Here is a 25229-nt window from a genome sequence, read left to right on the forward strand (position 1 = left end):
TTGGCTTTTCAGTGATGCGACCTTTTCTTCATTATTGTCCCCCTAATAAACCTTTTTAGACATTTTTTTCCTAAACATTCCCCATAAAATTTTAATCTCACTGATATCCTTATATCTGTATACATACTAAGGCCCTTTGGAAGGCCTCAAACACTCAAAATAGCTAACTTATTTTTTAATCTTCCCTCAATAAACCAATTTTCGCTCTCTTGAGAGAAAACTGCACCACCACTGAGAACATGCATGATCTACAGAAACACTACAGGTCTCTTGGGATCCACAGATTTCAAGATTTCTCTATTAATGAATATGTAAAGGAATTTCTCAAAGTCAGAGTAAATTATATAAGAATGAAGTTCAGTTATGATCTGCTTTGATATAAAATAACCTGGTAATAACCTTTAAAAAGAATGCTTCATTAAATCTTTGAAACAGGAAACACTTCTGTCCCTAAATTTCAATAATGATAAAAGTCTGTATCAAAGATTTGGAAAATAGAATTTAGAACAACTGATTTATTAGCAGCTGATGAAGATAATACTATCACAGGTTAAAGTGAATTGCAATTTTTACTTGATAATGGCAGATGTGATTGAACTACTCCTAAACAGACTTTTACAAAATGACATATAGTACTAATTATTTTGTAGAGGATAAAAATATCTGTGTTTATACAATGAAACAATTTTAGAGCTGGAAAAGATCTCGTAGTCCATTCTTCCCTGATTCTTTTACAACGATGTAGAGTCTGAGACCCAAGGGTATTATCAGAGTCATATTACACCAGCTCAAGGCTGGGAATAAGATTTTCTTCTTCACAAGCCAGAGTACTTGTCATAATTCTTACGATAATGTCTTTCCTTTGGAGTGACTCATTGCACAAAAATTTGGTATCTCTAACTTTCCAGGAAATAAATCACTAATAAACAGGTTTCTTCTAAGTGTCCAGTGTCAAATCCAATAAGAGTTTACAAGCATCTGTGAACCTTCTTTGGGTTGTACAGTCTCTTCTTTGACGTGTATAAGTCTTATATTAATTGATCATTTATAAGGGAATTTAAAGCTTCCTTCTTCTTGTTAGATTCCCTAAAGTTACTACATTTCAGAAATTTGTTATTGAGAACCACTTCACACACTATAAAGCAATTTCAGAAATTATAGTTTTCTGTTAACACATCAATAATAATAAGTGGAGTAATGTCAAAGAAATTTTAAGAATAAAAATATCTCTAGAGACAATTTTGCAAAGCAAATTCAAGTGGAGGAGCTTAAGGTCCTATTTCTAGTAAAGCTGATGGTAACTATGACAATGTTGATGATGATGATAGCTCAACATCTTGGAAGTAAAGCAAGTTGCATTTTTAGTTACAAAATACTACAAATTCTAATAATCATAAAGAAAAGTAAATGTATAAGCTGACAAGTTAGACACTGGCATATATCTTAACAATATCTGCTCCTTTATGTCTCACATACTCTTTTCTTTTCACACACTGTAAGCTTTTTCTAATGTACTTGCAAACCTACAAACCTAGGCCTGAACGGGCTGTAAGAGTAGCTGATGTTGAACTTTATAGTTTTTTCTCTTTATAGCGGGTGAGTAGTAAGTTGTAGCTGGCAGTAAGCCACCTGCTCATTAAATATTTTAAGCCCTGAAATGAAAAGCCTCTCAATATGCTGTGCAGACTTTTCAAAAAGCAAACAAATAAACAAACAAACAACAAACTTCATTACTACACTTACACTGATCTGGCATTTAACAAGGTATGAGCAAAGTTTATGCATTGTAATGAACAAAAAAGCAAGTGACCTGAAAAGGTGAGAGACGGTGTCAAATTCTGAACTCCATCCAAAATAAGAGCGTCTTTTCCTCTGTAATCTGGTTGAGGCAAAATGCATTTGGTGTCTCAGCATTTTACAGCTGTGATTCCATCTAAGGAGAGGAGTGCTTGCTCTTACGTTTTTCCCATTGTTTGTTATTTTATTTTTTAATGTTCTTTCTAATTGGGTTTAGTACCTTTATCTGAATTCAATCTGCTACTGGTTTTTCTTTTTGTTTGTTTTTCCTTCTTTAAAAAAAACAAAACTGCATATTAGTATCCCTTTACATGCCTGAATTGGAAAAAAAAAATTAACAGTAGTTATAATTTCTCCATAAAGCTCTCAAATTGTATTCTACTGCAGACTCTCAAACAAACAAACCAAAAGAACGCAAAGTACCATTTAAGAAAACTTGCTGCTTTGAGATTTTCTTCTTAAATTTCTTTCCATATATTTTTGAGCAAATAAGTGATTCAATAATAAACTTAAAAATGTAAAGCTTTTAATTTTTAATCCTCTCCCATGCCATAATTTTTGTCACTGACAGAATTCTTTCTGCCACATCACTGTGTAAAGGGCGGCATTGGAGGTGTACGTTGGCTGAGACAATATGGCCGGGCAAGCTCAATGAGCTGACTCAGTCCATCTCATAGATTGTTAGGTTACCATTTGAATACTTAAAATAAACCTTTTATTTTATAACAGTTTTAAATTTACAAAAGGTTTGTGAAGATAGAAGAAAGACAGTTCCTGTATGCTTCACAACCTGTTCTCTTATTATTAACATCTTACATTAGTATGGTACATTTGTCACAACTACTAAATACATATCAATACATTATTATTAACCAATATCCATACTTTATTCAGATATCCTTAGTGTTTACGTAATAACCTTTTCCTGTTACAGGATCCTATCCAAGGGACTACATTACATTTAACGTGGAGTCATCATATTGCCCTATACTCCTCTAGACTATGACAGTTTCTTATACATTCCTTGCTTTTGATGACCTTGACATTTTTGAGGAATATTGGTCAGACAATTTGCAGCATTTCCCTCAATTTTTGTTTGTCTCTTATCCTTATGATTAGACTGAGGTAATGTGTTTTTTGGGAGAAGGACCACAAAGGGATAGCACCATTCTCATCACATCCTATCAAGACTACAACCCAATCAAAAAATGGGCAGAAGACCTAAATAGACACTTCTCCAAGGAAGACATACAGACGGCCAAGAGGCACATGAAGAGATGCTCAATATCACTAATTATTAGAGAAATGCAAATCAAAACTACAATGAGTTATCACCTCACACCAGTCAGAATGGCCATCATCAAAAAATCTACAAACAATAAATGCTGGAGAGGGTGTGGAGAAAAGGGAACCCTTTTGCACTGTTGGTAGGAATGTAAACTGATACAGCCACTATGGGAGAACAGTATGGAGGTTCCTTAAAAAACTAAAAATAGAATTACCATATGACCCAGCAATCCCACTACTGGGCACATACCCTGAGAAAACCATAATTCAAAAAGACACAGGCACCCCAATGTTCACTGCAACACTATTTACAACAGCCAGGTCATGGAAGCAACCTAAATGCCCATCGACAGACAAATGGATAAAGAAGATGTAGTGTATATATATATATATATATATATATATATATATATATAAAATGGAATATTACTTAGCCATAAAAAGAAATGATTTGTAGAGATGTGGATGGACCTAGAGTCTGTCAAAAAGAGTGAAGTAAGTCAGAAAGAGAAAAGCAAATATCATATATTAATGCATATATGTGGAATCTAGAAAAACGGTACAGATGAACCTAGTTGCAAAGCAGAAATAGAGACGCAGACATAGAGAACAAACACATGAACACCAAGGGGGGAAAGGGGGGTGGTGGGATGAACCTGGAGATTGGCATTGACATGTATGCACTGCTATGATGGAATAGATAACTAGTAAGAGTCTGCTGTATAGTTTGGGGAAGTCTACTCGATGCTGTGTGGTGACCTAGATGGGACGGAAATCCAAAAGGGAGGGGGTATGTGTATATATATGGCTAATTGAGTTGGCTGTACAGAAGAAACTAGCACAACATTGTGAAGCAACTATACCCCAATTAAAAAAAAAAAACTACATGCTATCAACATGATGTATGACTACTATTGATATTAACCTTGATCATCTGACTGAGATGGTATTTGTCAGGTTTTTCACTGTAAAGTTACTTTTTTCCCCCATTTCCATATTGTACTCTCTGGAAGGAAGTCATTATGGGCAGCCTACACTTAAGAAATGGCTAGTTATGCTCTACCTTCTGGAGGGCATACTATCTACAAATGTTATTTGAAATTTTCTGCACAGGAGACTTGTCTATTCTCTAGTTAATCATTTATTTATATTGGTATAGACTCAGAGATATTTGAGTTACAATCCAACACTGTTATTTATTTTTTTGCTAATTTGTTCCAGCTTTGGCCATTTGGAGCTCTTTCTGTTGGCTCCTATACCCCTTTGACATGTCCTCATTCGGTGTGTGTGTGTGTGTATGTGTGTTATCATTTCCTTTCTGGTGTTACCAGATATTCCAGGCTCATCTCCATGTTCTCTGCTGTAGCCCTAGAATCAGTCATTTCTTCAAAGAATGCTTGGCTCCTTTTATTTGAGAGTGGCATTAAAAAAAGATCTGTATGCTGAATGTACCATCTAGTTTTTATTTGATAAATACAGCAGTGTTTGTCAAACAACATTGTTTTCTGATCTAATAGTGCAACTAATATTAAGATAAATATTCTTCTTTTAAAAGCCCTTTCCTTATACCTGTTAATATAGAATATACTCAACCTCTCAAAGCTTGGCTTTAGGAAAAAAGTTCTTTGTTTTTTCTTTAAGAGAAGGGGAATCATTCTGAGATGAGAATAATATTTATAAGAGGAAACTTGATGCTCGGGTTAGAATTGTCTTCCTCACCTTTCCGCATGTTAGCAGGTAGTTGGCTTTGTTCTCATTACCTCAAGTGAGAAACTGTGTCAGAGCAGAAACCCAAAATAACCTGCCAGTCTCCCTGGGTTTGTGTGCAAAGTACTGAAGGTCTTTGCAAAAGGATAATTATTGGCATTTTCAGGGAGTTTTGACCAGATCATGGAAGAAAACCCTGGAATTCTCTCCCAAACATCCAAAGAGAAAGAGAGAGATAGAGACAAGAGAGAGAGAAATTATTTTAGAGGATTAGGCAGGGGTGGCACTACGGGGGAAGTGCCCGACAGGTAGTTCCAAGCAGGCAGGGTCACATGCAACGTGGCAAGATTCCTGGCTCTTACACGTAGTACAAAGTAGCAGAAAACTAACAGGTCTCCAGAATTGGAAAAATAGGTATCTCATTCCTAACCTGCGTGGACCACTTATAAGAGCAGATAACCCAACTTCCTCCTCCCCCTCAATATCCTGACACCATGGAAGATGCTAGGGAAAGAGCAGACACCTGGTGTGGACCCTTACAGGAGGCTCAGAGTTAGAAAGCTAAGTTGGGCTTTGAAGCACTAAGGCATATTTCTAGCTTATTTGCCTTTGTGGACTAATACTTATACCACAGCAGCTCTTATATTCTCCTTACTTTGGTTAAGGATTAGAGAAAATCTGTTACCCCTTGAAAGAGATTTATAAGGGATGCTTTTTAAGTACTTGGGATATTTGACAGAAAGAATTAGTGCAGAGTGGGATAGCTTTCTCCTTCCTTTTTCGGGATTATTTAATTTTGGTTGGAAGTCCCAGACTCAGAATTTATAAAGTGCTTTCAGTTCAAAGGGCGACACTGATTAAGGAGGTTGGGTATGTGGTTAAGAACACAGATTTTGCTGTTGTCAAAATAGATGCCATGAACAGAAGGCTGCCTAAGTTCATATCGGGGGTCCACCATTTTCATGAGCTTTTGGACCTCGGCTTGTCTGTGTTTCAATGTCGTGTACATGTAAGAAATAAAATAGGGGTACAAAAAGTCCCCACTTCATTATATTAAGAGGAGTGAGTTCATATTTGCAAACAGATTGGAATATAGTAAGCAAGATATAAGTGATTGTTAAATAAAGATAAATGACTTGAGCTATAATGATTTGGTGCTATCTTCACATATACTTCTTTTGTTAGCACAATGCACATAGCATTGCTTTAAAAAAGGAAATCCTTGTCTGAATAATTTAAAGTCCTAACACTGACTAATATTTAATTGGTTTAAAAACTTGGTATCTGAGAATTTTGATTATATTTTTGCTTTTGATTGCTTTAGCAAATGAGACTATGCCTTAAACATGCCTGTCAAAAATCAGCAGAGTATACATTTATTCTTACGTTCTCAAACACATGCATACACACACATACACGCATGCAGGTGCTCGAGTTCATAAAAGAAATGGGTTTGATTGATTTAAAGCTTCCTTCAAGGCTTTTGAATGAGATTCAGATGCCTCAAATTTGACCAAGAGGCAGATGCTAGTCAAAGCTTAGCTTACTTAGAAAGAGCACTTTTTCTTGCAAGATGTAAACACCAAAGAGATATAAGTTTTCACTTCTTGGCTGAAATGATTTCCATATCTTGCCAATCAGGAGAAGCTTTGTTTTAAAAGTCCAAGGATAAGAAATTATTTTTCTATGCATTCTTTATAAACACACACACACATGTAAGCATACACACTTCAGGTCTGGAAGCTCTGTGAACAGGCATCTTCACATTCAGGAATTCGAGAAAGCTATCTTCACACAAAAGTCTGTGAAGCCCTTTTAAAAATCAGTGCTTTAAGTTTTTCAAAGATTTATTTATTTATTTTGGAAAAAAAAAAGCAAGTACCTCATCAGTTCTCTCACAAAAATCTTCAAATGCTTTTGGGAAATAAATGAATTTTAAACTGTGTTCAGTCATACTTTATTCAAACAAAGCAGTGAAAAAAACCTTTGAATCAGAACTACAGTTCACCATAATCTGGTTAAAATTATCTCCAGCACCACCTGTCATTATTAATGTGCAGGAGAAAGAAAACTACCTTCCACCTGAGAATGTGGCCCATCAGCACGTCGGTACTGTCTGATCCTAACGGCAGTTACATTTTCAATTCTTCTTGAACTTTCATATATTTGTTGCAGGTAGCTCATGGTTTAATTTAAATTTGTTTCAAGGAACACTTCATTACCATTTACATCTACCCATGGAAGAAAATCTACAGGTCTTTTACATCTTCTATCTTTAGGTTCTGTTAAATTTGCAAGCTTAACCATTTTGCTTGACTTAAAAAAAAAACTGTTATGTTGTTTTGGAAAGTGATAATATGCTGTAGCATAAGTACCAAAGTATCAACTGTTAGACTGATTCTTAGCAGAAACTAGAGATATGTGCTCTAAAAGCCTGGTTTGGAAAATAACTCATAATTAGAAAGAGATATATAAAGTGAGGCCACCCTGCTCAGGCCCACAAAACAGAGATGCACATGTTAACTGAAATCCAGCTTTTAATTTTGGTGATTTCCACTTATGTCAAAATCAATTGAGTTACATGTCTAATACCCACTTCTTATGGCTTGAGAAGTTTTTCCACAAACTTTCAAAGAACTTATTTTGGAATAGCTCTAGAATGTTCTAGTCTAGATGAATGTATTTCTTGATGTCCAATTGGATCAAAAGAACCATGGATCTACTCTTGAACAAAGTATCTATATGTATAAGATAATAAAATCTTCCTCTTGAGAGGCATAGGAAATATATATGACAGAGAAGCCCCCAAATAGTTCTACTTGCTTATAATTTGTAAGCATAATTATTGACACAAGTTATGTCAAAGAAAGTTACTTTGACACCCACAACATTTCTCAAACATTTAACACCTGGTATGTATTAGTCATGGTGTTCTTTTTTGCCTTCTTTAAAATATTTATGTTTTATATTTTTAATTGAAAAAGAATATGTGTATATAAAGAGCATTTGCACACACATGCACACACACGAACACATATATACCACTAGAAGGAACATCCTGAGTGCAAATATCACGGGCAGTTTTGAATGCTGTGGGTATCTCTGTTTGAAGAATCACTTTGTTCTTCCAAGTGGGATAAGAGATGCATTAATCAGCTTACATAGCATGTTCATGGAAAATAGAGCCAAAGCCCAGCAGAAGCAAGCTCAGGGGGTGTTTGTTTTAATATCGTCTGTGCTGATTTTGCCCAATTTGTTTATTTACTTTCCCTTCTTTGTAATAAAGAACTTAAAATGGCTTACAAAGGGGAAAGGGTACCACTAAAATAATGAAACTTGGCAGGTACAACCTTGAACAAGTGGAAATTTGCCCCCTTAAATACAACTCTAAGAAAATCTAAAGCATAAATTTTTACTGATATACTTTGGCTCTCACTGATAGGCAGCAGTGATTTGTATTAATAGATGATAACACTGACTTTGATGTTTACTCACACAGGTACCTATAGTTGAAAAGAGCTATTATTGGTTAGTATCTAAAGATTGTCCTTTTATTTGTGACTATAATTACTGCTTTTAATGACTATTTGCACACTGTGTCTTAAGAACTTTTTGGTTAATTTTTTTCCCCTAGGTTTTGACACATCATTTGGCAGAACTGATATGGTGCATTCAGTGAGTTCCAGATGAAAGGTTGGATGTAGGGATGTTGGTGGACTGGCATCTCACAAGTCCCACAGCCTTTGACATAAGGTCCACAGAATCTCTTTTCAGAAGAGCCACCTAATTCCTTAGCAGTGAGGCATACAGAAGAACATGAAATTGTCATAGGACGTTTCCAACAGCACTTTGCAAGTTTTATTTAGTCTAGTGTACTTGTGAGGCATTAATATAAGAAAAAGTATTAACAAATACGAGAATTTACTCTTTAAGAATTTGCCCACATACCAATGCAGGGGACGTGGGTTCGAGCCCTAGTCGGGAAAGATCCCACGTGCCGCGGAGCAACTAAGCCCGTGCGCTAAAACTACTGAGCCTGTGCTCTAGAGCCCGCAAGCCACAACTCCTGAGACCATGTGCCACAACTACTGAAGCCCGCGCGCCTAAAGCCTGTGCTCTGCAATGGGAGAGGCCGGTCAATGGGAGGCCCACGCACCGCAACGGAGAGTGGCCCCCGCTCGCCGCAACTGGAGAAAAGCCCGTGCGTAGCAACAAAGACCCAAGGCAGCCAAAAATAAAATTAATTAATTAATTAAGAATTTGCCCACATAGATCTCAAAAAAACAAAAACAAAAACAACAAAAAACAAACTGGTTACTACAATGAATGAAATCTCAAAGCCATAAATGGTCTTGAATTTAGGAACTGCAATTTGCATATCTTATTAAATAGTGCAATGCTTTTCAAATTCTAAAGCAAAGGAGCACTTTATTTCATAGCCACTCTTACTAAGACACTTACTTCTGTCTGTTTTACCTGTGGCCACCTCATCTTTCTCACCTCCTGGTCAGCTCCCATCTCTGTCTAAATATCTTTACTTGAATTATTAAACAGAAGTTCTCATTGAGTTCCCTGGATCCACGGACTATCAGAATACTTTGCATAAGAGAGTAGGCTCTCAACAGTATCAATGCTTTATTACTACATTTGAGATGACAACTTTTATTTATTCCTCAGTGAAGCATTTAGACTCAGCACACATTTTAGTGTATAAATACTTTCCAAATATTTTAATAAAGCAGCTGCTGCATTAATATGGAATATGTGCAATAAAAATTGAGAGTTATACGTGTAATTGTCTTGGGACTCTGCCTGCCTTTGAATATGCCAGAGATTGACTAATAAGATATATATTAGAAAAAGACAAAAACAACAGAAAGCATAGTTTAAGAATGGTGGACTAGAAGGATATTTATTCCAGGACCCCAAAATTACATATAAAATTAGTTTGTTCTAAAGGAATAAGAAATTCATATTAAGGCAGAAGATATAGTTTTTCAAAAATACACTTTGCTATTATATATTTAGAATTTAGTGTCTTGAGGCCCCATTCAGAAGGCCAAATGTTTTAAACTTCGTGGGCCATCTAGTTTCTGTTGCAACGATTCCACTGTGCCCCTGTAGCCTATGAGAAGCCATGGACAAGAGGTCAATGAATGGATATGGCTGGGTTCCAATAAAACTTTGTTTACACAAACAGACTGAGGGCCAGATTTAACCCTTAGGCTGTATTTCATCAATTTGTGTTTTAAATAAAAAAGAATGAAGAAAGGACAAAATAATATTATTGATATTTTAGTAAAGCTAAGTGAGCTTAAATTGACTTGAGGGACTGTGAATTTACAATGATAGAATTCACCTATTTATCCTTTAGACTAACATTATCCTGGTAATTTAAAATCATGAGAATATTTGCTATACAGTGTGGAGAACACCTTCACTTACTTTAAAGTTTGGGATTTGTTGAGTTTCTATTCTCCTGACAAATATAATGATGGAAGGATGGCCATTCTCTAACAAAAGAAAAGATTTTCTATTTCTCTGTGTGTGTGTATGTGTGTTCAGTATATTGACTTAATTTTTTCTCCTAATTATAATGGCAGTAAAACCTGGAAGTTATTCTTCCCACCTCCTTCACCCTTCTGCAGTCCAGTCTTCCTCTTGAGTTACTTCCTAAAGAACTCTTACTGTTTTCAACTCCATCATCTTTTGTCTAGACTCCTGCAAAGACCCCTGATTGGAACCCAACACCCATGCTTCCTGGACACTCCAGCTTCAGTACAGTACTACTGTCAAAAGGCAGAGCTACTCTGCCTAAATTCTTTCCCTTTAATTAATATAAAAAGTAACATCCTTCATCAGGCTTCCAGAGCCCTGCCTGACTAGGTTCCTACAATCCTTTCCTGCCTCTCATTTGTACCTTGTCATGCTCTGGACTTTGGTCACAGTAGCTTGCTCTTAGTTCCTGGTACTTGTCATATGCAAAGGTCTTGCCATCAAAGGACCTTTGCATGTGCTATTTTACCTGGAACAGTCTCCCCCCATCCCCTTATCTAGTTAATTTCCACTCATCTTTCAGAGCTGATCCTAAGCTTCACTTCCCTGGTGAATCCTAACCTGACCTGAATGACCAGCTCAAGCCTCTCCTATTTGGAGTCTCTTTGTACCATTAGGGCCTGGACTAGGGCGAGGTGCTAAGGATGCACTCACTGTCAGGGCCTTGCCAGTATGGGGTTACTGTCTTTAGGGAGATAAGAAGAGGTGATCGGGAGCAGAACATCTAATCACATGTAATTCCAGGCCAATTCAGGTTCCACAATAAGGGAATGAGATAGAGGCATCATTCCTCTCTCATCTTAAACCTACATTTTATATTCCGTTGTGGGGTCTCTGGGATCCTTACTGTAAAAAACTGTCCCTATAAAACTGACAAAATAAGATCTATAAGGAGGGCTCTGTAATGGAGTGTGATTTTTCTATTATTAAATAAAACACTACTCAATTTAAAACACATTTTTAAGCAGGCATATAGCATTATATTATGGTTTACATTAGCAAAAAATATAAAAAAGGACCAGAAGAGGCCTTTGTTATGTGCAATGATTATCATGGTAACACTGAATAAAGCTGGCATGATTTAGAACCACAGAGATTATTTTTCATTTTCTGAATATGTATAGATTGAATATATTCACCCATACACACATACACACGCATACATACATCTATACATACATCTTATACTGTTATATATTTTGGCGACAATTGCAAAGTTCTCCATCTGGTCTTGCAGCAAAGAGTCCAAACACGCAAGGAGAAAAAATGTATTGGTCAATTAAAATGAACTATTTGGAACAGATTTGATTTCTTTAAAGGGTCGTATAATTATATTGACCATGGTCTATATACCCATTCCATCAAAAAGATCCTGGAAATCTTGAAAAAGAAAAACCTTGTTGAGCAGCATTATTTTTCATAGACTAGTTGAGTTTCATGCTGTTTTATCTTTTTGTTCTAAAATTTATTGCCAAAATATTATAACTTTTTAACACCATAACTTTGTACAATGCTCCATAAAAAAGAAAGAGAAAAAGAAAGAAAGATCACCCGAGGGAATACTTGTAAGCAACAGTTACTCTGAGAAACAACTGAGATCATGGAAGAAAATGGAATCAAATATTCAGAGCACCTGGACACAAGCACGGCTGTTGCACTGAGGAATTCCAGAGACACCATTGACATGGTATCCAGTAGCCTCCCCTCATCCACAGTTCAGCTTTCTGCAGTTTCAGTTACCTGCAGTCAACTACAGTCTGAGAAGATTACATGGAAATTTCCAGAAATAAACAGTTCATAAGTTTTAAACTGCTCACCATTCTAAGTAGCGTGATGAAAATTTGTGCCTTCCCACTCCTTCCAGCCCAGGCCCTGGACGTGAATCATCCCTTTCTTAGTTATCAGACCGATTGTTGCGGTATCACAGTACCTGTGTTCAAGTAACCCTTATTTTACTTAAAAATGCCCCAAAGTGCAAGAGTAGTGATGCTGGCAATTTGGATATTCTCTTACTGTGACTAATTTATCAACTGAACTTTATGATAGGTATGTATGTATAGGGAAAAACACAGTATTGATATATACAGTTGACCCTTGAAGAACATGGGTTTGAACTACATGGGTCCACTTATATATATGCAGATGTTTTCCAATAAATATATTGGAAAATTCTGGCAGATCTGCAACAACTTGAAAAAGTTCACAGGCAAACTCCATTACCTAGAAATATGGAAAACTTTTTAAGGAAAAGTTAGGTACGTCATGTATAAAATATATATAGATACTAGTCTACACTTATGTAGGCATAAAGTGAGTGACATTTAATAAATAATTAACAATGTGTTAGTTTTCTTACTGTTTTATAACTATGCTTTCAAAGAATTACATTACCATACAGTATGCCTCTCTCTCTTGTAATTGGAGAAGGCTATCATCATAGGTGTGTTTTGTTAAATGTAACAATGTTTCAAAACTGTATTATGAATATGACTGTAATAATACATGCCATAAAATTTTTATAATGATTTATTCATTTGTGTGTAGGCCAGGCTACCATGGAGCAACTGTATCAGTTATACTAGGCTACCATAAGGCAGTCATATTGCTGCTTCTTCGTTCTTGATGCACAAATTGTTATACCTGTAAATAAATATAAATTTTTTTTCACATTATATTTTCATTTTTGATGTCTAGTGTTGGGAATATGTATAATATCTACAGTGTTTTGTATCATATAATATTGATGTAAATACTGACAGGTGATTCACCTTGTAAACAGATGATGTAAACTTACGGAATTGATAACTACAGTACTGTAAATGTATTTTCTTTCTTATGATTTTCCTTAATAGCATTTTCTTTTCTCTAGCTTACCTTATTGCAAGAATACGGTATATAATATATACAACATACAAAATATGTGTTAATCGACTGTTTATGTTATTGGTAAGGCTTCTGGTCAATAGTAAGCTATTAGTAGTTAAGTTCTGGGGGAATCAAAAGTTATAAGTAGATTTTTGACTGTGTGAGGAGTTGGTGCCCCTAACCCCAGTGTTGTTCAAGGATCAACTGTATAGGATTTCAACACTCTCCGTGGTTTCAGACTCGGGATCTTGGACCGTATCCCCTGCGGATAAGGGGGGAATACTGTAATCTGGGAATATGGTCTCTGGAGTTATGTGTTGGCCCTGAAGGGCAGAATTGTTATAAAGAGGTTAGATCGTTGTTGTGAAGTAAGACAGAACTTTATCTTGAGCTTGCACATAATTAAAAGGTAAAAATTAAATTATCAAAAAAAGCCATCTTTCAGCTTTACTAAAATGAACTTTCCAGTCTCATATTTAGTTTGGTCCAAAATGCCAGTGTACTCGTTTCCTCAAAATGCAAGCGCCACTCTCCAATGGCAACTTTGCCCACACAAATTTCACTGATCAGTGTTTCCTGTATACTCTTTTCCAGCATCTGTTAGAACTAAATGCAGAACGTAAATAATTAATAGAGCTATCATGTTTTTATTTTTCTTTGAAATTATGAAGTCAGTGGAGCAGAAGTCTAACTACACATGTATCCTGTAAACACACACAGATAACGAGGGTTGAATAATAACTGTCTGTAATAGAAATTTTATGCAATTTGAGCTAAAACAATTTAAGTAAAGACATTTCCATTTTCCTATCATATTTCCCCATGAATTTAGAGAAGTGAACAAACCATCAGAAGAGTCTGAATTGTAAACTTTAGCTAAGATAGACAGTAATGTTATGCACCTCAGTATTGAGGGCTGGATAGTTAGTGCCACTCACTTTAACATCTAACTGGATTTCTGGCAATTAGGCTCTCGATAAACATTTGTTGAATTAATCAGCATAAGAATTCTCCTTGAATTGTTTTCATATCTTGGCTATTGTAAATAATGCTGTAATAAACATGGGAGTGCAACATATCTCTTTGATACCCTGTTTTCATTGTTTTGAGTGTATATTTCCATAAGTGAAATCGCTGGATCATATGGTAGATTTATTTATTTATTTATTTAACATCTTTATGGAGGTATAATTGTTGTGTTAGTTGCTGCTGTATAACAAAGTGAATCAGCTATACGTATGCGTATATCTCCATATCCCCTCCCTCTTGTGTCTCCCTCCCACCCCTCTAGGTGGTCACAAAGCACTGAGCTGATCTCCCTGTGCTATGCGGCTGCTTCCCACTAGTTATATTTTTGTTTGAGGTACCTCCATATTGTTTTCCATAATGGTTGAACCAATTTACATTTCCATCAACAATATTCAAGGACTCTTTTCTCTACATCCTTGCCAACCCTTGTTATCTTTTGTCCTCTTGGTGACAGCTATTCTAACAGGTGTGAGGTTAATATAGATCATTGTGGTTTTGATTTGCATTTCCCAATCATCAGTGATGTTCAGCATCTTTTCATGTACCTATTAGCCATTTAGATATCTTCTTTGGACAAACGTCTGCTTAGCTCCTCTGCCCATTTTTTAATTGGATTGTTTCATTGTTGCTATTCAGTTGTATGAGTTCTTTATATATTCTGGATATTAACCCCTTATTTGATATATGTTTTACAAAATGTTTTTCTCATTCTATATGTTGCCTTTCAATTTTGCAAACTGTTTCTTTTGCTGCACAAAAACTTTTGTACAAAGGACTATTTTTCATCCATAAGGAAGAAAGACATCCTGCCATTTGCAGCAACATGGATGGACCTTGAGCACATTATGTTAAATGAGATAAATCATACCGAGAAAGACAAGACCTGTATGATATTACTTACATGTGGAATCTAATAAAGCCAAATTTGTAAGAACAGAGAATAAAATGGAGGTTACCAGAGGCTGGGCTGGGGCAGGAGTTGGGGGGCTAGAACAGATGTTGTTTAAGGGTCCAAATTTAAAATAAAACCTAGAAACCTAATTCACAGTATAGTGAATATAGACAACCATATTGTATTATAATCGTCAAACTTGTTAAGAGACTAAAACTTAATTATTCTGACCTAAAAAGAAGGGATGGTTATGTAATAGGATAGAGGTGCTAATTATCACTACAACGGCAGTCATATTACATTGCATTTACTACATCACCCTGCTCAAACTTACCTTGAAAAGTCTATTGAAGCTTTAAGTAGTATAAAATAGGTTGCTTCCTTTATCAATATTGGAAGATATAAAATCTGAATATTGGATTCATAAGACATATTCATGTTATTCAATGCAGGTGCCAAAATAAAATTAGAAAAAATTTGAATTACATTTATTGAGCACTTACTATGTACCTAGCACTATATTCGTTACTTTAACAAAGGAGTATTTCACATTTAATCTTACGACACAATAATGAGTAGGTTCTATTATCTCCCAATTTTATACAAGAGGAAAGAGATTAAATAATTTCCCTAAGGCCACCATCCAGTAAGTAATGAAAAAGGAATATGGATTCTTTCTGAGTTGACTCAGCCTGAGCTTTGCTCAATTAAATTTCTAATAATATTATCACAGTAAACACTGTCTTTTAAAATAAATAAAACATGAAATGTTATACTACCCTTTTGATGCTTTATACCCTTTTGTACCAGATGTTAAGAATATACTTGTTATTCCCATATAATTTCGTAGTTAATAATAAATCAGTGTATGTGAGATTGGTTATCCTAAATATTAATGTAGAGATAATTTCACGTTGGATTATGATTAAATTTCCCTGGACCCTGAGTCATTTTTAAAGAGCATTGTCTGGCTTTTCCTTGTAAATGGAGCAACTTGTAAATAGAAAACAGCCCTGAATTTGGAGATGTGGGGATGCGCATGTATGGCTTTAGTTACAAGAAGCTTGGAAAACACATACCTGTGGTAGGATTTTTTTCTTTTATTTACAGATAATGGTCTTGCATGAAGTTGGTATTAAATAAGATTACAATAAATTTTTTTTTAATTTAGTCAGACTAAAATCTCTGTAGTTCTCAACTGTATGAAAACCCCTTTAGTCTTAAATTAATGAAACTTATTCTTAGTCCTGATGTTTTTTTGTGGTTGGATAATTCTAGAAGAGGAAAAGGAATTTACCTGGTGATATGATAGACTCTTATACAGGTTGCTTACTGTGAAATCAAAAGGAAGAATTACACCTGATATGTTCATAAACTTTCCATTGTGTTCCGGGATCATGTAAGTTTTCCTTAATACACTTAAAACAGTAAAATAAAGTTGACTCTCAGATATTGAATACTGCTGCTATGACAGTGCTCATTATATATTCATCCTAATTCTGCATTTCTTATCATAAAAGCAGACCAGCCTGTGGTTACTTAGAGATGTCCTTGTACCTTTTTAAATTAAAAAATTGTAATAATGAATATGGTATCATTACTCATACCTTTTGTTAACATTTCTATTCTTCTTTTGGGGGATTCTTTCTAGAGAATCAGAGTTTAAAATATTTCATATTTTGAGATGCAGAGCTTTTCATAAGAGTTGAAAGAAAACAAATTACAAAATCGTTGACTTCCATTAAAATTTTTCATAGACAATTTTAGTCGATTTTTAGAAGATTTAACATCTCACTGATTTTTTAAATTCTGAGCTTAAATGAATTCTCATTTTGACTCCATATGTTACTTTGAGAAAGATTACAGTATGCCTGCAGTGATAGGATCTTTTTTTACATGTCTTATTACATGTTGCTGTGGGTCTCCACTGAGAAGACCTATATTAATTCTCATTTTCAGACTCTCTCCTGAGAAGCAGAGGCGGAATTTGCTTTCAAGGTCACAGGATTTGATGGATGAGGAGTACTAGCAGAGATCCCAGTTTCTTTCCAAATTGAAAGAACAACAGAAAAGAAGATTAACCTGTCCCAATTAAGCAGAAATGAGGCCAAGCGCAGGTGACCTTTTAACAACTGAGCACTATAATTTTAAAGCTGAATTACTGTTGCTTCTTTATTTTTCAAGCTTGTTGTGACTGCATACTAAAAGTAGCTTATATTTTATATAAAACTCTTCAATTTTCAACTCTTTGCCACTTAGACTAGCTTGTTCTCTCACTGAGCACCATATCATGAGAGTTTCAATATCACAGTTAGCTACAAGTGACCCTCACTTTATAAAACTTGGAGAATTTATTTGCCTTAGATCAAGGATCAAGGTTCCTGGGTGCCATCCAGGGATTTGTGCACGAGTTGGGATTCTTAATGCAGTTGCCAATTACTGTCCCCCAAATGTGTAAAACATTACACTTACCCCAACAATAAAGATAGCAAGCCTATTAAAGCAGTATGATTTATGATTTATAAATAAAGAGAATGTACAGGAAATATTGATATCTGTGAGTCTGTTTTCATAGAAGTCTTTCTCTTGTAATAGGAATCATCACTCTGCTGGCTGATTTTCTTTGCTGACAGGCTTCAATCACTTTACTTTCTCACATTTCTGGCTCAGAGGTTCAGCATAAAACTGTTTTGCAGAGTTGTGGAATATATGCTCAAGATTTTCTTCTTAAGATTCACTTTACTTCCATTGGGCAGATTTCAATCATAAGTCAGTATATTTTCTGATATCTGCAAGTCATAATATTCATATTCTATATTTTCTCCAATGTAGTTCTCAGTTCTTTAATAAGTACATAGATGTACATATTAAAATATGGCAAATATTTCTTTAAAAAATGATTTGTCAATGAAGTCCTCTTCCCTAGAGTCCCAAATAAGCATACAGTAAGATAAAGTAAAAGAAATACTTCAAAACATGAACAATCCAACCAAAAAATGGGCATAAGACCTAAATAGACATTTTTCCAAAGAAGACATACAGATGGCCAACAGACACATGAAAAGATACTCAATATCACTAATTATTAGAGAAATGCAATCAAAACTACAATGAGGTATCACTTCATACCAGTCAGGATGGCCATCATTAAAAAGTCTACAAGTGGGCTTCCCTGGTAGCGCAGTGGTTGAGAGTCTGCCTGTTGATGCAGGGGACGTGGGTTTGTGCCCTGGTCCGGGAGGATCCCATGTGCTGCAGAGCAGCTGGGCCCATGAGCCATGGCCGCTGGGCCTGTGTGTCCAGAGCCTGTGCTCCGTAGCAGGAGAGGCCACAACAGTGAGAGGCCCGTGTACCATAAAAAAAAAAAAAAAGAAAAAAAAGTCTATGAGTAACAAATGCTAGAGAGGGTGTGGAGAAAAAGTAACCCTCCTATACTGTTGGTGGGAATGTAAATTGGTGCAGCTACTGTGGAGAACAGTATGGTGGTTCCTTAAGAAAACTAAAAATAGAGTCACCATATGATCCTGCAATCCCACTCCTGGGCATATATCCAGAGAAATCTCCATATCAAAAAGACACATGCACCCCAATGTTCATAGCAGCACTATCTACAATAGCCAAGACATGGAAGCAACCTAAGTGTCTACCAACAGATGAATGGATAAAGAAGATGTGGTATATATACACAATGGAATATTACTCAGCCATAAAAAAGAATGAAATAATGCCATTTGCAATAACGTGGATGGACCTAGATATTATCATATTAAGTGAAGTAAGTCATACAGAGAAAGACAAATATCATATGATATCACTTATATTTGGAATCTAAAAAATGACATAAATGAGTTTATTTATTGGGCTGGCCAAAAAGTTCGTTCAGGTTTGTCTGTAATCTTATGGGAAACCCCAAATGAACTATTTAGCCAACCCAATACAAAGAAGAAATAGACTCACAAATATAGAAAACAAACTTATGGTTACCAAAAGGAAAAGGTGGGGGGAGGGATAAATTAGGAGTTTGGGACTGACAGATACACACTACTATATATAAAATAGATAAACAACAAGAACCTACTGTATAGTACAGGGAGCTGTATTCAATATCTTGTAATAGCCTATAACAGAAAAGAATCTGAAAAAGAATATATATAACTGAATCACTTTGCTGTACACCTGAAACTAACAAAACATTGTAAATTAAACTTCAATTTTTAAAAATGGCTAAAAAAAGTGTAGGCAAAAAGTACTATAAAGATGTATTAGGAGGTTTGTTGATTAAAAGAATTTTGTTTACAAAAAGAAATACTTCAAAACTTTGATGTGAAAGAAGATTATAATACTGAACTGTCAGGATGCTTGTCCTAGATTAGTGGAGTCAGTCAACCTGAGTTATGTAAAAGTGGTATTTCCTATCGAATATTTGTAACTACTTTCAGTTTTAGAAGCTCCAGTATAAAGCTATGAACATGAAACACAGATTAGGGATCTTACATGGGGGATGTGATGCTTTTTGTCCTATGGGAGAGGTTAGTATTTGGGGAAAAGGATGAAAGGTACATACCCTGAAGTAAATGTGTACAGCCTATTAAATATTTTTTGCTAAGTACTAATATTTAAATTAGTGAATCTACTGGTTAAAAAAAAAAACCTCAAACAAATTAACAACATAATAAGATACTCTCTGAAGTTAAGCTTAGCTGATTAAAAGACTGAGAGTTCTGTTGGATTATGATGTTTTTAATCTCTTCAAACAGTATACTGTCTGTCATCACACATGTTCTCTCACTCCCTCTTTACTTCTTTCTCTTCCCTTCCACCCTTCTCTCAATTTCTTATTATGTTCCAAACTTGAGAAGCATAATCTGCATCTCCTCAATTGATTAGGAATTTGGAAGGAAATGAATCTTTCCATATATATGCATGTATCTACACACACACACACACAAACACACACACACTTTTCAAAGAGTTATACTATAATTACACTACACTAAAGACAAAATTCTGTATGTGCCCAGAAGTTTTGTAGGGTCACCTTACACTTTCAGTACTTTGCTAAGTCAGGTTGATTTTGGTGGATCAAGAAATTGGAAGTGTTCTGTGATTTCTCAGAAGCTTTAGACATTGTCTCTGCATAGCACAAGATCACATCTTGTGTAAATATGTAGCATAAAGAATTCAACTAAATCCAGCATCACGACAGACTGAAGTAGTATATATGGCCTCCGTCCTAGTACCAGTACCTAGAAATGTTGAATAAAATTTGACTTTAAAAAACTTAAAAACACACTGCTGAGAAATAAAGGGAAAGTTTTAGGTATTAGAAACCCAAAGGAACCAGCCAGAATGCTGCAAGAGAAATTAAATAGCAGGAAAATAAGAAAGTGTGGTTAAGTGAAATAGAAGTTATAAAAATAGGTCCAACATACATCTAATAGGAACTCTAGATGGTGAGAATAGATGGAATAAAAGGGAGGCAATAATCATTCAGAAATGGTCAATCATTTTCTAGAGGTGAAGAAAGACATGTGTTGGGCTTCCCTGGTGGCACAGTGGTTGAGAGCCCGCCTGCTGATGCAGGGGACACGGGTTCGTGCCCCGGTCCGGGAAGATCCCACATGCTGCGGAGCAGCTGGGCCCGTGAGCCATGGCCGCTGAGCCTGCGCGTCTGGAGCCTGTGCTCTGCAACGGGAGAGGCCGCAGGAGTGAGAGGCCCGCGTACCGCAAAGAAAAAAAAAAAAGAAAGACATGTTTCTTCAAGTTGAAGTAACATGCCAAGTTTGAATTATAACAAAATATGTCACTTTTAGAGAATCATGGTGAAATTTTAGAACATAAACAAAAAATCCTTAAAAGCAAAGAAAAACCATGTCATCTATATAGTAATGATGAACAGACTGACAGCAGGTATCTCATCAGCAAAAATAAGGGCTAAATATAATGAAATATCTTAATAGTTCGGAGTGAAAAGAATTGTTAACCTATCAGCTTTGAATTCCATACCCTGCACAACTAGCCGTGAAAAGAATGAGAGCTAACTAAAGACGTTTTCAAAGGCAAAAATATATTACCATTTACAGACCCTCACTTAAGGAACTTTTAAAGGATGTACTTTATTTATTTATTACTTTTGTTTATTTATTTTTGGCTGTGTTGGGTCTTCACTGCTGCATGCAGGCTTTCTCTAGTTGTGGCGAGGCGGGGCTACTCTCGTTGCAGTGCCTGGGCTTCTCACTGCAGTGGCTTCTCTTATTGCAGAGCACTGGCTCTAGGCACACGGGATTCAGTAGTTGTGGCACACGGGCTCAGTAGTTGTGGCTCGCAGGCTCTGGAGAGCAGGCTTAGTAGTTGTGGTGCACGGGCTTAGTTGCTCCGCGGCATGTGGAATCTTCCCGGACCAGGGATCGAACCCGTGTCCCCTGCATTGGCAGGCAGATTCTTATCTGCCACCAAGGAAGCCCTTAAAGGATGTACTTTAGTAAGAAGAAAACTGAACTCAGAATGAAGGGATAGAATGGAAGAAGCAACTGTGAGCAATTAAATCATTCAACTTATTGATTAATGTAAATAAACATACATTGTTAAAAGCAAATGGGTAATACGGGAGAGTTTTTAAAAAGTGAAACTAGAAAACTAAGTAATGATAATATAGGGTGGGGTGTGTGAACGTTAAGGTTAGAGAATTTTCATTCCTCATACTATTTGGAAAGAACAAAGTGATACTGAAAAACCATAGGTCTGTTAACTAAGTAAACATGTGAAGAGTAAACCTGGAAAAACTAGAAATAGAATACACAGCTTCCAAATCATTGGAAGAGGAAAGGGGAAATTAAGAAACCTCACAAGTCCAATATGAAGTAGGACAAGGGATAAAAGCAAATAAAAAAGAACATAGTGTGTAAACACACACATCTACATGTAGATTCACATAAAATTATCATTTATATCATTAATTATAATAAATATAAACATTAAACGCCTCTTGAAAGATGGAGTTCTTTAAAATAATAATAAAATAAAATCCAGCTATACATTATTTGTAGAAGACACACTTTAGCAAAATGACCTAGGAAATTTTACATGAAAGGGATGAAAATAAGTTGTATTATACCGATTCAATGAAAGCTGATGAAACAATATTAACAGCAGGGTAAATAAATTTGAAGAGAGAATGCTCTCTCTTCATAATGAAAACATGAATCATAAGACAAACTTACAGAACAGTATCTGTTATAAGTAAAATTATTCAGAATATAGATAATATCATCATTTTGGTGTCAAGAAGGATTTTTCTATTCTCTTTAAGCTGTCATTTGCCATTACTACTCTACTTATAATCATGACAGAACAAGATTTTTAACATGACACTTATCCACAGTTTTTTTCCAGATTGTATGCCAAAGATTTGCAATCCTATTATCTTTTGATATCGTGTCATATTTTAATGTAAATGTGCTAATGTGATTCATGTTTCAATGCACCAGCAAGTTGCTTTGTTCAAAGACACAAGTGAGCCACAGAGCCAGGCACTGGCTTTTTTGTGAACTTTGTTCAGGCCACTGAAGTCACAAACATAGGACTGATCCCGCAAGGTCTAGGTTAATTTTTTCTTTTATTAGTCTCTGGGGACTCTTTCTCCCTTCATCTCAGTGGCTGAGAAAGCAGTAATGTTTAGAATAAATTTTCTAAAATATATCATCAGAGGAATATTAATGTATCCACTTTTTTTTAAATATATAAATTTATGTATTTATTTATTTATTTTTGGCTGCATTGGGTCTTCATTGCTGCCCGCAGGATTTCTCTAGTTGCGGCGATGGGGGGCTACTCATCGTTGCGGTGCATGGGCTTCTCATTGTGGTGGCTTCTTTCGTTGTGGTTGTGGAGCATGGGCTCTAGCCACACGGGCTTCTGTAGTTGTGGCACACGGGCTTAGTTGCTCTCTGGCGGCATATGGGATCTTCCTGGAGCAGGGCTCGAACCCGTGTCCCCTGCATTGGCAGGTGGATTCTTAACCACTGCGCCACCAGGGAAGTCCCAAATGTATCCACTTTATACTTGCCTTTGGTGATCAAAAACTAGAAAGGCAGTCAACATTCACTACAGATCATTAAATTGCATAGGCCATTAGTCTGGTAGCCTGACCCAGAGGTCTGAGTCAGAAGTCATGAGGACTTATGGAAGAAGTCATTCAGTCTCAGCAATGGTTAGAACTCTATGGTAGGGACCAAAGCTCTGACTGGCCCCTTTTCTGCATTTGATCACTTGAGACTATGCTCAGACTTCCAAACACGTTCCCAGCAGGCAGCTGTGAGGGTCAGGATTACACATTTCTTTCTGGTCCTCAGCTTTGAGGGTAGGATGACTGGGTCCCATGCAAATTTCCAGTTTTATAGGCTATACTATATTGCTTAGGTACAGTTTTAAAAGGTGATAATTCAATTTATTAAAGTAACAATTTAAACAGAAAATTTAGGGTACAAAACAATGTGTAAAATATGTAATCATTTCCATTAAAAAAAAAAACTAGAAGAGGGGAAAGACCATGAATGTACATATTTGGATTGTATTTACTTAAGTACCTCTGAAAGGATAACACTGGATACCTGAGAAGAGAACTGCATGGCTAGGGAAAGGGGTGGGACAGAGATTTTTCCATTGTATATTTGTTAATTCATTTTAATAAGCATGTACTTTGATGCAGGAACTCTCTAGCTAGAAATTTTCCCTGTGAATAGAGACATATTCCAAAATACAAATTCAAAACAATATTCACTATAATAATGTTATTAACAGGAAAAAAATACTTGAGAAAAGTTAAAAGTAAAAGGAGAATCCCCCAAACATTAGAGTCCTACAGTTTTTCTGATGCCACCTGACAATATCAGAATTCTAGATGGTATTTTTTTTCTATACCTTTTTTCGTTTTTCTTCTTGCAGAGTAGGTTATTTTAAATGTAAGCATATTGTGCCCCATTAATGATAATGGGTATGGTACAGACATGAACAGATAAGTACAGTATTCTCTCAATGGGTCATTTAGTTTGCAATGAATGATGTACAGACCGCACAGCATATTAAAAGCTGCAGTCCTACATCTGTTCCCTTCATCCAATACCCTTCTTCAATTTCCTTTGAGAATGCACAAAACAATGGCACACTTTTCAATTCTGACTACTGTCAAATATCCTGCCAGAGTTTCAATGAAAAAAGAATGTTAAACCTGGTACCAATTTATTTAGATTTGCTTTGGTTATTTTACATTCTACTTTAAAATAATTAAGTCACAAAATAGCCCTACAGAATGGTTCCTTGCTCATATGGCTTATTTACTTCTTAAATGACTGTAATATTTCAATAAATTGCATGCTTTATTTTTGCAATGAAATTCCATAGAAATGCAGGCAATAAATTGACATAAGCTATACTAAATACAGAACTCTGAAAATAGAATTCTTTTAAGCAAATGTGACACGGAAGCAACTTATGTTCCAATTTAAAGCCTATCAAAAGACGAAGCATAAATACTTCTCATACTGCAAAAAATGTAATTTTCTAAAAACAAACAAATTTCATCTCTTTAGCATCTTGCAATATTAAAAAATTATGCACCTTTCAGGCACAGAGGTTACTGAGTAACTGATTCAACAAAGTGGATTTGGCTATAAAATGAAGAATGAAGTGTGCTTCCCACACACTGCAGAGGTATACTAGGGACTCTAAAGGAAGGCACCAGGTCTTAGGTGTCTGTATGCTAAGCGCCTTGCTTGGTAGCTGGCAATGAAAGTTATTAACACTATGAATGCATGTGTATCTGGAGCCATAGCAAGTAATACTGTAATTGTTGAAAGTGGATGTTAATAGTATTACATATCTCATGCGGAATAACTTGAGAAATCAAGAGCTCCATATCATAGCATGGCTTAGCCTCAGAATATGACATTTCTAGAACATTAGAGAAGAAAGAGAATTCAGAGATCATCTAACCCAGCCTGTCACAAATTACCATTCTTTTGTAAGACTCTCTGAGGAAAAAAAAGGATGTGTAGTTAGATAAGTGTAGAAAATACCGTACAATGCATGTAGATTCACA

The 25229-nt window shown here is 35.7% G+C and overlaps 1 protein-coding gene across 4 annotated transcripts in view; it reads right to left on the reverse strand.

Annotated features, from left to right (window-relative positions):
• NKAIN2 (sodium/potassium transporting ATPase interacting 2) overlaps positions 1–25229 on the reverse strand; it is a 979302-nt gene that overhangs the window by 324761 nt on the left and 629312 nt on the right. The window lies entirely within an intron of this gene.

This window comes from Pseudorca crassidens, chromosome 13 (assembly GCF_039906515.1).
Source record: "Pseudorca crassidens isolate mPseCra1 chromosome 13, mPseCra1.hap1, whole genome shotgun sequence".
Lineage (NCBI taxonomy): Eukaryota > Metazoa > Chordata > Mammalia > Artiodactyla > Delphinidae > Pseudorca > Pseudorca crassidens.